Genomic DNA, 16804 nt, shown 5'->3' on the forward strand with positions numbered 1-16804 from the left:
TTGTGCCTCTTATTACCTAACTATTGAGGAATAAATTATACAATAGTTAAGGCATTCTAAAGAATTCACCAGAGACACACATATCCAACGGAGGAAAAGAATTATTTAGAGTTACAGTTAAACTGGAAAGTTCCTTTCCTTCTTTGTTTCATTTTTTTTCTCTTTCTTTTCTTTCCTTTTCCCTTTTTTCTTGGCACAGTAAGATAAATTTCAGGCACAACTGGCCTTCTTCTTCTCACAGTTTTCCATCTTTACTTTTTTTGTCTTTTTCTCCCCTAAATGACACAAAAAACTTTTTAACTATTACTTCATTTTAATTCATCAAATAGTATATTTCCCTTCATTCAAAGTTTACTTTGAAGTCAATCTTCTCTAGAATGCACACTAAACAAGCGAAGAGTAGAGACATCTGCCAGAAAGCAAAGTTTAGAAATTAATAAAAAGGTTTTTGGCATTACCCAAGAAACAGAGGGTTTAAATGAAAAAAATTTGCAACTATTTATAATGCACCAGATTCTGTTGTTTTCTTTTGTTTTAAGCATATAATAGACCAGAATGGAAAGTGGTCCAAGGAAAAGGGGATTTGGGATTTTCTCTGCTTTCCACTAGAAGGCAATCACTACAAAAGTAGGGGTTTTGTCTTGTTCACTGCTAAATTTCCAACATAAAACAGTTTCTGGAACGTGGTAGGTGTTGAATAAATATCTACAGAACAAATAAATGATGACTGAAGAGTGACTTTGGACATGAAATCAGGAGTATGACAGTTAAACAGACAATACTATTGTCTTGCCTTAATGAGTCCTTCTTTAGCCACAAGTAAAAGCAATGAGAGAAATATTCGATGAGTCATTCAGACAAACCACTATTTAGTAATATGAACACGACATGAGCTTAAAGATAATGAGGTTTCTCAACTTCAGCATTATTGGCATTTGGAATGTGATACTCCTTTGTTGTGGGAGTGTCCTGTGTATTACAGGATATTTAGCAGCATCCCTGTTCTCTACCTACTAGATGCCAGGAGTACCCAACCCCCTCTTGTTGTAGCAACAAAAAATATATCAGACGTTCCCAAATTGAGAACAATGTTCAAAACAGGAGAATAATCCTGACCACTGTGGCTCAGTTGATTAAGCATTGTACCATAAAGTGAAAGGTTGCCAGTTCAATTCCCTGTCAGAGCATATGCCTGGGTTGCAGGTTGAGTCCCCAGTTGGGACATGCAACTGAGCAATGTTTCTCTCTTACATCAGTGTTCCTCTCCCTCTTTCTCCCTCCCGTCCCATGTCTCTAAAAAAATAAGTAAATAAAATGTACAATAGGCATGTGGTTTAAAAAAAGGAAGAACAGTAGAGAGACCCCATTTTCAGGTTATAGAAATACTTTTAAGTAAATAAAGGGCAGCAGAGTTTACTACCTCAAAATGTGCCTTTTGGGGGATATTGATTATTTTAAACTGGCTATTTTTAAGAAAGGAAAGACTCAGGGAGAATCTTTGGTCTTCTCTGTTCCAGGAAGGGAGTTAGCATCAGAGACAACTATTGTTTAAGTGTCCTTAAAAGTCTATCATCTCACAGTATTTCAGTCACCATGATCTACGATCCATGCAATTCAGCCTCTTGATGAAGGTGAACAAAACTGTTGTAGATTGATTTCCATCCCAACCTAGATGGGCATCATTTTTCTTGCATATTTAATCCACAGAGAAGCAAATCAGTATTTTAACAAGTGGCTAATATTTGTTTAATTAAAAACACCAGTCACATAAAATGAAGATATTTTCAGCCACTATTAAGTATTTCCTTCGCAGTTAATTAACATCACAAAGAAGAAACAGTGTGCTAGATGCAGGAAGAAATCTGCCTCTGAGATACCGTATCATCTGACTGGTGTTCCACTCCGCCCATCCAACGCACTCACCGGCCACCTTGCTCTAATAGTTGCAGAACTGACTAAGCAAATATTTTATCAGCATAGATATTTCCAGCACCATAGTACCAATAATACCAAAAGTGTGTTTTCAGGGCAAAGGACACTTTTCGAAAAGATAAAGAAAGGGATATAAACTAGAAGAGAATTGTTTAATTACACCTTACCTGGAAACAAATACACAGTTCCAACAAAAATGGTAATAAGTCACACCAGGTATACATAACTACAAACTATGCATTTATTTAAATGGGCTGCTTCAATTTTACTACTATGTAAATAGAAAATACAGTGAAATTAATTTGTGATAGCTGATGATACTGTGATTATTTCAGTGAATTAAAAATGTATAGAAATTCAAGAAAGGAGACTGCAGTTTGACGAGTTAAAAATAAATGGATGGATTACATGACATACTCAACTATTACTTCATAGATATCATTCCAAATAATAGTTTGCTTACCAGAATATTGGTTCACTGTGGAAAACCCAAATCATATTATCAGGTAAAGGCATGCACCAATAATTTCTTTCCAGCTTCAACTAGGATTCATATTACACAAGTCATATGTATATTCATGTTTCTTCAAACTCTGAACGAATGGAAACTTACCTAATGAGACAACAGATATTTGACCTGGCTTGTATCCATTTTGATGATCTTTCTTATAAAGGAAATATATATTCCTAGGAAACCTAGAGTCATGGAAGAGAGTAAATAAAATATGACTTTGAAACAAAGTACCAATAACAGCACTCAACTAGATTCCTCTGCAAACTTGAAAACACTTGTTTACAACATACAGTCTATGCAAACTGGGTGATGTTGTAAGTGCAAATTCATGGGATTGCAGTGTTCAACCTAAGCCTAAAAGAGTAAGAACTACTACGAGTGGAAGGATGATTTAACCCAATAGACTCAATCCTTAACATCATTTTTCAAGCACTCGTACCCAGAATAAGCACTACACTGGTGAGCCTGGGAGCAACTAACTTTGAATCAAGAAATGCTGTTATGCTTCAGGAAGAAGAGTGACTTTTTTTGTTTGTATGACACCTATTATTAGTAAGCCTCAAGGACAGAGTACGGGGACCCTGTACTATAGGAATACAGGGACCCTGATTTTATCTTCATCTTTAAGACAAAATCATGAAAAAATAGCCAATAAAAGCTATACAGTTTTTTAAAGAGAGACAAGTAACATAGTTGTACATTAGATTAATAATTTTCCTTAAGCAGTTGACAAATACAAAGCTCATTTCTCGGTTGGAACTATTCAAACAAGATTTGAAATCTTTTCTCCAAATAAAAATAACATTTGCTTCCATAGCAAGAATTTTAATGTTTCAACCCTAAACACACTCACAACTTCTTGATTCCTGAGTATTTACTCCTCTGAAATCAAGAAGAAACAATCTCTAAAGCCAGTTTCACAGATGTCTATTATTGTCTCTAACTTTTTTTTTCTTAGAACCTTCAGTTGGAAAAAAATCAATTTAGAAAAATTCTACATAAAACTATCCCAAGTAAATCAACATTTTAGATCCACTCATTCACTCAACATAAAAGCATTTACGTGATTTAGGAAAAGTTAAGCCTGAGGAAGAAGGCAGCACTTTCAAATCCAAATCTTACCTGGTAAATGGAAAGGGAAAACACTCCTGAAAAGCGTTCTTGACTTGCACCCCTTCCTCAGGGGACAGCTAAACCACAGCAGGCTATATTCTTACACGCTCAGAAAAACATCAGGAAGCTTGATCTGCACACATAATGGCCTGCATAATGTAAGAAAGTGCGTTTCTTGGCAACAAGAAAACAATCCTTTTCAATTAATTCGCAGCAATTGGCCCACATTTGTTGTTAAACACAGAGTGAAGAAAATGTTTTAAGAACTCTAATGAAATTGCTAATAGCTCACCCAGAGCGTCAGGTCAGGTTTTTTTTTTTTTTTCATTTTGAAAAGCATTTTTGATTAATTGACTACCCATGCCAATTACCTAACCCAAGGACTTTTATCCACATACCTGTCTCACTTCCTCATTGTGTACTGTTTACTCTGCAACTATTCCAGCCCTGTATAGTTGCATCCATTGTTGCAGAAACACGGTAAAGATGTGAAAGATACATCTAGCAACACTGTGGTATGTAATGTTATCCTGGTCTTGGTCATTTTGCATACCATATTTGGCTTTCTGAAATATTGGCTTGAACGTAGCCCTGGATGTTCATTAGGATACATAATTCAAAGCAGTCGTACATTTTCTTAGCTGTTAAATTAGACCACCTCCAGCACTCATTTTAGATAATATGCAAGAACTGCGGCTAGGCTAGTTTCAATCTGTGCTAACTTAACTGTTTTCTGGGTTCATATATACTTATGGGAATATGAAGAAATCTTTGGACAGTTCTTAAGGTGCCGTTCATACTCACACATATATCAGAAATTTCATATATCAATAGGGGACACCTATTTAAAAATCTTGTTCAAAAAGGGAAGTGATGAGAAAAATGTTATACATAATTTTTGTTGTTAACCAAATTTTACCATTGCAAATAGTAAAGTTTTAACTACCTAGTGTTCTGTCTCCCAAATGAGAAGACAGCTTAACATGGGTAATTTCCATATGTACCTGAAGCCAGCCAATGGGAGGACTTCTGTCTTTACCACCCCTCCACTTGCAGAGGAAGTGTGGTGTATTGTGGTGTTTACCTTCAACAACTCTTTTGGGTTTTTTTCTCCTTTTATCATCCAGATCTCCCTAAAATGTGTCAGTCTTGTCTTACTATCATTAATGGACAGTTCTTAGGTAAGATTTTAAAGATTCAGCCTTTGGGAGGTATTATCTTCATGTTACAAAGCACTCTCTGTCGGCAGGAATTTGAGGCAGCTCTGTAAACTGTGGTAGGTGATGGATCTGGGCAGACCTTCTGGCACGTGCAAATCGCACTCTCGACAGCTGTGTACACTTTCCATGGATAACACTGGTTGGGATAATTTTACAAGTGTTCTTTTCAGTTTTAGTGCTGACTCTTCTACTTGCCAGCTCTGACTTCAGGAAGATTGGTTAAACATTTTGTGTCTCAGTTCCCTTATCTGTCAAATGAAGTTAATAATATTTACATCATTGGGTTGTTGTGAGAATTGACTACAGAGGTAGAGCTTCTTAGAACAGGGCCCAGCAGATGGTAAGTGCTCAGAGGTTAGGCATATTATTAGTGTTGTTGTTAGTGTTCCTGAACTAAGTGATTTTCAGCTTTCTTTTCAGAGTTTGGAGTTCCAAAATCCTACATAATCTTATGTAAAATATAAAATAATATAAACAAAGGCTCTTGAGGAACATAATATTCAATTATTTTTCTTCCTTTTTGTATAGATTCTTGTTCACCATCCAATACATCTAATACTTAAGAGCTTTTATATGCCCTTTCACTAATAAAAAAAAGTGTACAGTTACATAGAAAAAAGGGAAATTTATTTATCTTTCTGAAAAATACACTCATGTTAAACACATTGACTTAAACAATTTAACCAAAGGCATAGGGAAGCAGAAATTCTGCAAGAATCTTTTATTATAAGATATTTTGTTACTTGCAATGTAATTATTAAAAGATTCACAAGCCTTTTTTCTTATATTCTTAAAATATATGGACCATTTGCTTTAGCTTTTAGCATCCATTTGGGTGTATTTTTAACCAGCAGCTGCAAAATACTAACATTTGAGAGGAACTGCATGCTTTTGAGTATTCGTTGTAAACAGTCCAGCCAGAATGGGCCATGAGGATTCCATCTGATCCTTCCCAGCTTAAAAGGTAGGTTTAACCTTCAGTCTTAGCCAGATCCATTATACAGCTCCCTCAATCAAAATACCACACCCTCTCTCTGCTAAGAAGGAATTTTAAATTGTTAGCAAGACACCAAATGAACCGCTCTTCTCCTGAAGGTTTATATGCAGCAACTCAGGTACATATTTACTATTATCTGCTCAGTACACGGCAGTGCCTCCCTTGTTCTTGATTTCTGACATTCTTGTTGCCTGAAGATCTTGACATAGCAAATTCTGCTACAAGAAAATTAACCTGTGAAATCTGCAAAAAAAACTAAAAGGACAATATTTGTTGAAAAGTACCAAACTCTGGAACTTGTAACAAAAACACTCTGGCAAACATCAGTCTAGGGTCTCTTCACTGAAGACGGGTCATGGCGTGAAAGCAATGCTGCACAAACCGCCAGCAGAGGTGAATCCCTCTTCGCAGATTTGCAGCCATTGGAGTCACGGAGGCATTTTCCTCCCACGACTCTGAGGTGGTTCTCAGAGTTCAGTGCTACCAAGCTGAACAGCACAAAAACATAGCACGCTATATGTATTTAGAAGTGGCTTTTGTTCCCTTTTCTCTACATCCTCTCCAGGACTTGTTGATTTGTTTATGATGGCCATTGTAACTGGTGTGAAGTGGTATCTCATTGTGGTTTTAATTTGCATCTCTCTGATGACTAGTGATGCTGAGCATCCTTTCAGATGTCTATGTCAAGTCAAGGAACATATACAAAGGACCCAAGGACAAGGAGAACAGGGGAGGGGGAAGGATTGAATGTGGGAGAAGGGAGGTGGGCAGGGCAGGGGAGGGCAATGGGGAAAAATGGGGACAACTGTAATTGAAACGGAATATAAAATATTTTTTTAAAAAAGAGAAAAAAGAAATAAATTCAAGTATTTCTTTATTTCTAATTTCTTTATTTCTAATTCAAGTATAACATTGAAAATGATTAATCATGGGAAATATTAGAATTTAAATAAAAATAAAACCAGTACTGTTATACAAAAATACATAGAAGTCATAGAAAATCCTCTCACAGTTTATAAATTTGGAAACAAGATATCAAGTCTCATAAGACACAAGCTGATTAGGACCATGCAGAATGATTCCTGCAGATACATTTAATGATGACACATTGCACAAAATAAAATATTTATATGCATGGAATAAAAAATATGAATACAGTTTAGCAGGTTATAGTCAGTCAAAATATAGTAGAGCTAAATCAAGGGTTTCTATTTTTTGGAGCTAAGAAAAATATTGAGCATATTTTGATTGGAAGCCCATCGGAAGAGTACTGTTACTATGACCTAGGATTGTAATTTTTAAGCCTCACATTAAGAAAGAATTGACCCAGAAAATTTTTAAAGAATCCAGATTCTTGGACCCCAATCCCAGAGATCCTGATTGAATGTCTCAAGTGGGGCCAAGGAATCTGCATTTCAGTAGGTTCCTGGCACTGATTCAGGTGAGCTCAGGTCCACTGTTGAGAACTACTGAGAAACACAGGTGGCCAGGCCGCTGCTCCTCTGCCAGAGGGAACACCTGGATAATGGAAAGAGGCAAAGGCCGTCAGAAGGAAGAACTGTGATTGGCCATGAGGAAAAACAAAAAAATACAGTTCAGCTTCCCAAGGTCAGAGAACTAGACGTAAAATGAATCTTGGTGAATGAACCTTGAGACACAAACAGAAAATATGGACATACCTGTAATGGCTTCTCATTTTATACTTGTAATGCCATTTAGTGAAATGGCATAAAAGCCAAAGTTCTTACAATAGACTCCCAGACTGGCCCCCTCACCTCTCACTTCTCACTCTTTTCCTCCTAGCTGACTCCACTTGGCCTGCAGCTTCTTAAAACACTGCCTTGTCCTCCCTTCACATCTTTCTTTAAATGTCACCTTCCAAAGAACCCTTCTCTGACCACTCTACCTGAAACCACAACCCCCACCCAACCCCGCTGGCACTCCCTATTCCCTTCCTGCCTTAAATTTTTCCTTATCACTTACAACCTCATTCTATATTTACAAATATCGTTCACGTTTTGTCTCCTCCCATTAGACTGTGAACTCCACATGACGGCAGGGATTTTGATCGGTTTTGTTTATTGGAACATCACAGCATCTAGAATGTTATTGGGCACGTTGTAACTACTACTATACAGAATTAAAGAGGGTCCCATTAGAAAGTATGGTAGTTTTGACAATTGGAGAAAGAAAGAATGTTATTCAGCACTAGAAGTAGAGAAAAAGTTTATTCAAAAGATTTGTTTCTAATTCCTCTGTGCTCTTCCAGGAAAAAAGAAAAGTAAGAAAGAACTGAAGTATGGGAATTTTTTCAACTGTTACAACACTTCAAAGTATATTTGTTTTCCATTCTTTCACAAAGGTAAGCATAGGTAGTTATTGTTTAACCCTATCAAAAGCTAATAATTGTGTCACTTTAGCCTTAGGGAAATGAAAAACAGGAAACATTTTATTGAGGTGCCTAGATTCATAAGTAATATTTTAAAAGGTTATTTGAAGGGTGTTAGAATTGCTTTCAAACAGACTTGCATTAAAGCAATATAAAAATCTATTTTTTTGAGAAAGCATCGATAAGTCCAGAACTTTGCTGTTGGTACCCCATTTCTTCACGTGCATTGCTAAACCTGAATATTATTTTCTGAACAAAACCATTAGAGAAATAATTCTTTAGGAAATTATTATTCTAATTAATAATATCAGGATTACTGTATTCTATTACTGAATGTATTTTTCAAATGCCTTAACATATAGGTATTAAAAAATAAGAATGACCTTATCAGTTCAAGTAAAACAGCAGGAAAGGCCTTGCTGACCTCAAAACTTTTTTTTCACTCATTTCCCAACTCGTGTTTCTCAGGAAAGTCTATGTTTATGTGTATATTACACTGGGCTTTCCACCCATAATAACATGAAAATACCTCTGTTATTTGCAGTGACATTATTATGGCCTGGTGGCTTTCCAACTGTTTCACCTACTGGACAGCTCAGTTTTATTTGAAGGACAAACCTCTAACATTGGGTGCAAACAAGTGCTGGGAAGGAGACAGAAGTGTAATTGGAATGGGAACAGGATGGGGGGCAGGAGGTGGGAAATATTTCTGACTTTCTGCTTTGTTCTGTATATGGGAGACAAGAGACTCTCTCAAAGTATCATAAATTTCTGAATGTTTCCTCACATTCCATTGCTGTTCCATCACAACATATTCAAAATTCACAATCCCTTCATGGAATAAATTATTATCAACAAATAATCATCATATCCATACTATTTCCCACAATGTTCTCTACATGCCCTTCCCAATATATTCTCTCTTTCCCTCTCCCTCAGCCTCTCTCTCTTTCTTTCTCATTCACACACACTATGAAAAATACGTGCTCACTCTCATCTGTGCAACCATTCTGTGCCAAGTACAGGTAAGTAGGTTACCTATGTTATCCCATTTCACCCTTCAACCAATTGTAGATGGTGAATACTTTTATCTCCATGTTGCAAATGTGAAAAATGAGTCTCTCTCGTTACTGCCAGAGAAGCTGAAACAGATCTGCCTGCCTCCAAAATCCATGCTTTTAACCATCACACTATATGGCTTCTCCTCAGCCCTTGCAGTGTCCAACATATGGTTGTGCTTGAAAAGTGCCCCGATGTTTGTGTGCAAAATAAATAATCACGTACTCCACCCACAACAAGCAAAACAGAGACAGACTCATAGAAAGAGAGCCGGATGACAGCTAAGGGTGGGGGGAGGCTAGCTAGTGGAGGGATTGAGCAAAAAAGGAAAAAGGACTCATGGATATGAACAATGGTGGGATGATTTTGGTGGGCATACAAGGGAACTGATTGATAATGGAAAAAATACACTAGAATTTTTTAAAAAAAATCATATAAGTTAGAATGACTGGCAAATCTGTTTATGACCTTCTGAATGGAATTTTTAGTCCAGTAAATATTTTTTGGCTATTTATACCATAAGGTAGTTTTAAGGACAGAAGAAAACAAACATTTTTAAAGTTTAATTTAATTGTTTTATTTTATTTATGCTATTATAGTTGTCCTACATTTCCCTCTTCACCCCCCTTCAGCCCACCCTCTCCCTACTTCCATAATCGGTCGTCTCATCCTTGTCCATGTCCATGGGCCCCATATATGTTCTTTGACTAATCCCTTCACCTCCTCTCAATAGTCCCTCCCCCTCCCTACTTACAGCTGTCAGTCTGAAGAAACATTTTTATGCTGTCCTAAATAGTGATGCAATTTAGACCTAATCCTTTTAGCCCGGGGTAGAAGACTGACACTCAAAACAAAATTCATTGTGTTCTTCCATGCTGCCATAACAAGTATTTGAAGGCTGGAATTCTGGTTGGCAGATGGACTTCCTGGCATCATGATACATGCATCATAGAAATCTTTTGTTTCAGAGGATTCAAACACAATGCTGTCTTGCTCAGAAGATATTTCCGCTGATAAATATAACTTGCAAGGTGGGGGTGCAGAGGGACAATAACCAAAATTTTTAAGGCTTTCATCCTGTTTATAATGTTGTATGATGTGTAAGAAGGGCATTTATTGAATCTCATACTAGCTTAGCATCTAGGTATATAATATTCCTGTAGCTCCTCCCATCCACATGAGGAATCTCTCTGTATCCTGTGGATACAGAGAGATACAAGAACATGAAAACCCTTTACTCTTTACTCAGACTAACATGGATCAGAGAAAGACATGCAGCTGGATATCTGGGTGGCTGAAGTTGTTCCCTGGAGGAGAGCACTCTCTATGGAGAGCATCCATAGTTCCTCCAGGCCACTCGCTTGCCATATGTTTCTCGACACTGCTGTAAGGGTGTCATAACTCTATACATTTTTGGAGTATGGGAACCTTATTGTTATTAAAAAATGCAAATAAAAGCTCTAGTAATGTATGAGTTCCCTTTGGGCTTAGAATAATAAAAAAATGAAAAGGACCAAAAAAAGTACACAAAGGTCAGCCCTTTGCTTTTAGAAAAATAAGCGCTTATATCACCCAAAGTAGCCAATAGTGGTGTCTCTTCTCTTCTTGAAGATCCCAGGGATAATGACCTCAAGTCGCCTCACTCTTTTTAGCATCACTCACAGAATTCCTTTTCTTTCCCCACCACAATCCATGATTTCAACACTTACAGAGCATCCTCTGTGTGCCTGGCATTATCATAAGGGCTGGTGATACAAAAGAAAGCAAGACAGTGAGCAAGGTTGTGATTTTTTTTTAATTAGCAGCAAACTTCTTAGACATTCTTTTCATTGAGAGATGGGTATTCATTCCCTCAATTTGAATCTGGATGGGTTTGTAACTACTTTGACTAGCAGAGTAATGGGAAAGTTGATACTATGTGATCTCCGAGACCAAGTCATAAAGGGTGATGCAGCTTTCACATTGCTCTTAAGAACACTAACATTTGGGGGCCTGAGTTGATATGGACTTTGGAAGTCCAGCCATCCAAAATTGCCAAGATATGAGGAAGCCAAGCCATATGTAGGGGCTACCTGTGTATGCTCTGGCTGACAGTCGAGCTGAGTTTATGTTGGCAACTAGCATCAACTGCCAGCTTGAGAGTGAGACTTCTTGGACATTCAGCTTAGTCAAGCCTTCATATGACTGTAGTCCTGCCCAACCACACACATCTACATGAGAGACTTGAGATAGGATCTGTTTAGCTGACCCCTTCCCAAGATTACTGTCTGATAAAGTCATGAGTAACACAAAATGAATGTTGTTTTATACTGGAAGATTTTAGGTGAATTTGCTATGCAGCATGAGTAACAGATTTTGTTACCTGGAGGTAGAGTGTTACCAGGACCAATAAGCCTCCAAGTGGCTGTCAGTGAAGGCTTGAAACAGAATAAGTGAAATGTTAGTGGGGGCTAGAAAATAGAAGACCTCAGATATGGAGTGGTAGGAAGTTTGGGGAAATCATCACCCACAGAAAATAGAAACACACCTATGAATGAACTGATCTGGCTAAGGACATTTCTAGGATAACTGTTGAAAGTGACAACTAATTTCTTGTAGTTGCATGTCATAAAATGAAGATAAAGAGATATGAAGTAAAGAAGAAATTATTCCATTTCCAAGCAGAATGTAGAACAAATAACAATAGCCCTTATTCAAAAATAAGATTCTGAAGATTCTCAAAAGTAAGAAAGAGCCTCCAGGCAATGATTAAATCCAGGGTGCTGTCATGAAACAGGTAAGTATGAAGGATAAGTATTTAGGGCAATGTTAGGGTAACTATGAAGGAAGATAAAGGGAATTTAGAGTAATTACGAAGGAAAATGTGTGACTGCAAAACTCTTTTCTAAGACATTAAAAGATTCAAGGTGAATTTTTCAAAAAACCTTCTATGAATATTTAGGATGTGCATCATAGACCCCCTATATTCAATTGAACAGCAAGCCTTCTAAGAATAGTAAAGGAACACATTCACAACATTCTCATAGGGAATCCAAAAGAGAGATTGACTTTTCAAATTTTGCGGAAGAATACTCTATTCAAGATTGAATATTTTGAGCAAAAAGAAAGGTATTTTGACTTATTACATAAGCCAAAACCATCCCAAGTTGTAGGTGAGGGATTTTTTTTGGACTATATAATATAACATTCTCTTTGGAAGTGTGGACATGGCCATTGTGATTTTGCCTGACCAAAGGCCCCTACAAAATGCCATTTGTTGAGACTGAGTCAGATGCAAGACATCTACTGTTGAAGCAATCAGGCAAGCATGGGAACCCTTGGTAGAGGCTGCTAACTTATTAACCACACACTAGATTACCTTCTCAGAGAGTCCAATATAGGGACCAGACAGAAGGATTTTGAATTTGAAGAGAACATGCGGCCATAGAGACAGGTTTCAGAGGCAGAGAAGTGAAGAAGATTAAAGAGTAGGGGCTTGGCATTAGTAGGTACATATGACCTCAGTCCTGCCAGAACTTCATCTCTGTGATGAAATACTTGAGAGCATCAAAAAGTGCACTTGATAATAGTGGGGAGTTGTTGGGACTCGTACATCCATTCTCCCACCATGCACCAACAGGAAAGAGAAAATGTTCCCTGGAAGTGTACTAATACTAGAGAGTCTTTTGCAATGAGCCAAAACACAAGGTGTTATTGAACAGTTCGGAAAATCAGATGTGCTTAAAGCATGTTATTACAAGAGCAACAGAGAGTAAGGCATTATTCAAGAAGCTTTTGAATTCATGGGAGATCTAAATTTTCCTTCTTAGCTAAGCTTTATTGAAGAAGAGAAAAAGGAAAGGTGACAGATGTGTTTATGAAGCCCAACCAATGGCAGAGTTGGACTGTAGGACCTAACTGAGACTTGGGAGATATAGATGATCGTGATGGTTTAACAGCCTGCCTAGTAAATCAACTCCCTGCAAATAAGGTCACAGAGAGTAGTCTCCAACTTCCAACTCTGGTCTGAAACTCAGCCAAAGTGAGAGCCCTGTTGAGACACTGAGTCTGCTAATTTATCTTTAGTGTATAAGGTTTGATATCAGAACAGCTGGTACCATCTAAGTACAAACCACATTTAACTTAGGAGCTACTCATTTATATGGTATATATACAATGCATTGGATTACCCAGTGAAAGGAAATTATCTCCCTCTCCTCTCCTTTTAAATTTTATTTATAGAAAGATGTGTATTTTCAAGAAAATAGCAACTTGTTATGGGAGACTTTCTTTAGCCATCCAGAAATTAAGATCAGAAAACAAGAAAGAACCAGAGACAATGCATCCTTGCAAACAAACTTGCCCAACAGAAATTCTAGCTCCTACTTGTACGAGACAGAGGTCAGGCATTCAGGGGCTGAAAAGAACAAAAGCTGATGCTCCCTTCTTGTACAAACATACCTTGTTTTACTGAGCTTCATTCACAGAGGTTGCATGTTTTTGCAAATTCAAGGCAAGATCCTGCACCAATAAAAAAGATTACAACTCACTTAATTGCGATTCTCACTTTATTGCAGTAGTCTGGGAGTGAACATGCAGTATCTCTGAGATGTGCCTGTATGTATGAGTCATTAACTCAGAAGTCTTGATTCTGAGAGTGGAAGAAGTGATAAAGGGCACTGGTGAGAATTTTTTCTCAGGGTCCTAATTTCTAATGTTGCGACCTTCAAGCTAGGAACAGTGGTACACCCCCAGAAAGACACAGGCTGTGGAGGAGTCAGCTGATGCAAGGAGACCCTGTCTGAGGAGGCTGGAGCCATGGCTGACAGGTGTGACTAGCACTGTGTGAATGTGAGAAACTTTCCCAGTATCCAAGACACAGAACAGGGCCATAAATAGGTACCTCAGGTGCCAATTCAAGTCCTCAAAGAGAAGAAGGAGTTTGGAACTTAGAGCGGGATTTCCAGGCTTGTATGCTAAAAGCAAATTCTGCCTTGTCTTTTCACTCATACCTCAGGAAGAGGATTTTTAGAGAGGGTGAGCAAAACTGCATTTTTCCCTTTCAGGGTTGCTGTATTTGATGCTGTCGTGTGCCACCCAGATCCCCCTTTAGAATTAAAGTAGTCATTCTCCTAGTTGGCTGGAATTTTGGATGCTGTTGCCTCACAGCTGTGTTCTTCTTCAGGCATTGACCTCGGCTCAATGTTGGTCTTCCTTTCCTCCATTCAGGACCTCCGCAAAGGGCCACCCCACCTTCAGAGATCCTCATGGCACTGAGTCTGCTCTTGTAATTACATCACAGATCAGCTTTGCTTCTCACGTGTTCTGAATTAGCAGCAATTTCCTTAACCAATTAACTTAAATATTGTGATACTAACCTGGTGTTAAGACATTTTGCTAGATGCTATGAAAATCAAAATTATGATGTGTTGCCTGATGTGGAAGAGATTTTAACTTACAGAAATGATCAGTGATTCCAAAGTATAATACTGTGTGGCCTAAGTATACGGTGCTCAGGCACTCATTCACCCGATGTTAAGCAACTGTGTATGCTTTGTGCAGCAGTGAGATCAGTAAGATGTGGGCCCCGCCGGTAAGGATTTCAGTGTGTTCAGGTGAAGGAAGGTCTGTTCTTGACAATTTTCTCATGGAGACCCAATTTGTTTGTTTATTTAAGTCTTCACTTACTTCCAAAAATAATTTGAGTTGGATCATAAGAAGCAATTAAGTATTTCACAAAGGGTTGGCGTGTGATGGAGTGGGAGGAAAATTCCAGCTTGAAGTAATAACATGAAGGCAATAAATAGAAGAATATTTTCTCACAACACTTTCTGATAAGATCATTTAAAGTTGTAGCCGGAGGAGAATATTTAAAAGGCAAATGGAGACCAGAGTGGGGAGAGGTCTGAAGACAAAGGTAAGGAATTCTGACTTTGAGCAGTAGGAAGAATAGGATTTTTCATACTGTGTCTCCCATATATATTTAAAACCTGATGGTCGAGCTCACAGTTGCTTTATCTCATTTCCTGACAGTAGTATCACAGTCACTACTGTAGACATTCTCAATTTATTGCTTTCACCTGCATTTCACTTCATTTGTCTCCATTCTTGGCTATATTTCATCTATTTAAGAAATAATTATCTGTTGTTTTAAATCACTTAGTTTGGGGTGGCTTGTTACACAATAGCAGATCACTGATAGACAATTGGGACTTTCACATGATAGCCGCACTCAGGGGTGGTCTTGAAAGACAGCAGTGAAGGGCAATCTTCCCAATGGCAGAGGTTTGTAAGGTGTGCATGATCATCGATTTTGTGTTGAAAGAAAAGTATGTTGATATAAAAGTATATATGGACTCAGCAGTGACAAATGGTTTGGCTTATTGGTTGGAGGCTGGGCAGGAGAAAAGTTAGAAGAATGAAACAAAGATGTCTGAGTAATAGGCATGTGAACTGACACATATACCTGGGCATGAAATGTGAATGTCTTTGCTTCACATCATAGTTCCCACCAGAAAGAGTCTGCTATTGAAAGGGTATTAAATAACCATATAGAATAATGTGGCCAGTTGACAAAAGCTTCCTTTATTGAGATAACCTCCTTGAGAAGTTTGGTGTCTACAATGCTAAGTGTAGGAGAGAGTAATAGTTATGTTGTATGTGAAATTAGGAGAAAAATTTGGAATTCACAGGAAGCAATTTCATAGGGAGAGAATAAAGACCACATGAGGGGCCAAAAAAATAAATAAGCAAATCTGATGTGACAGTGTGTATTAGGGGAGTAGATTCCCTAGTGAACCCAGTGAAGGGGCTAAGTTTTGCATCCAGGTCAACAAGGAGAAGAGGAGATAGGCATATGTAGATGCAACAGCAATTTTCAACTGGTGTGACACACAAATTTTAAAACATGACTATTTAGTCAGGGGCATTGACCTCTTTTCCCTTAGGTTGTCAAATTAAAAAAATAACAACAGCTAACACAACAGTAGCCATCTGGTGTGACTGCCCTGTCATGAACCATAAATATATAGGTCATATAATAGAGTTGCATCTTACTGGTCACATCACAGAATAAGGTATAGACATGGACAATAGTGTAGTGATTGATTGCTGGGGGAAGAGATGTGGTGGAGGTAGCAGAGGCTGTAGGGGGAATAAATGGTAATGGAAAAAATACAATAAAAATTTTTAAAATGCTTGCCAATGAAAAAAAACTCAAAGTTAAAAAAGTCACTTCGGAAAAAAAAGGGTTGTAATTACTGTTATTATTTTTTTGTGAATCCATCAAAATCATACCTATTTTGTTAGATTAGCAAAAAATATATGTTTGGTGTGCTGCAAAATTTTAGTAATTAGTTTATGTGTGCCACAAGATGAAAAAGGTTGAGAATCACTGAGATACAGGAGTCACGCTCATAGGATCTATGGTTCCCCCTTGGGTCCTCTACAGGTCTTGGAATTGAAACTTTGAGGGACATAAAAATTCATGGCAGATACCTAGATTACAAAATATATTAGGTAAGTCAAGCTGTACTCTTCTTTAAGAGTCGAATTTGTTTTTGCTGTAGTATCTCTTCCTAAATGTATTCTTTTCTTTTTAG

This window comes from Phyllostomus discolor, chromosome 4 (genome assembly GCF_004126475.2).
Source record: "Phyllostomus discolor isolate MPI-MPIP mPhyDis1 chromosome 4, mPhyDis1.pri.v3, whole genome shotgun sequence".
Taxonomy (NCBI): domain Eukaryota; kingdom Metazoa; phylum Chordata; class Mammalia; order Chiroptera; family Phyllostomidae; genus Phyllostomus; species Phyllostomus discolor.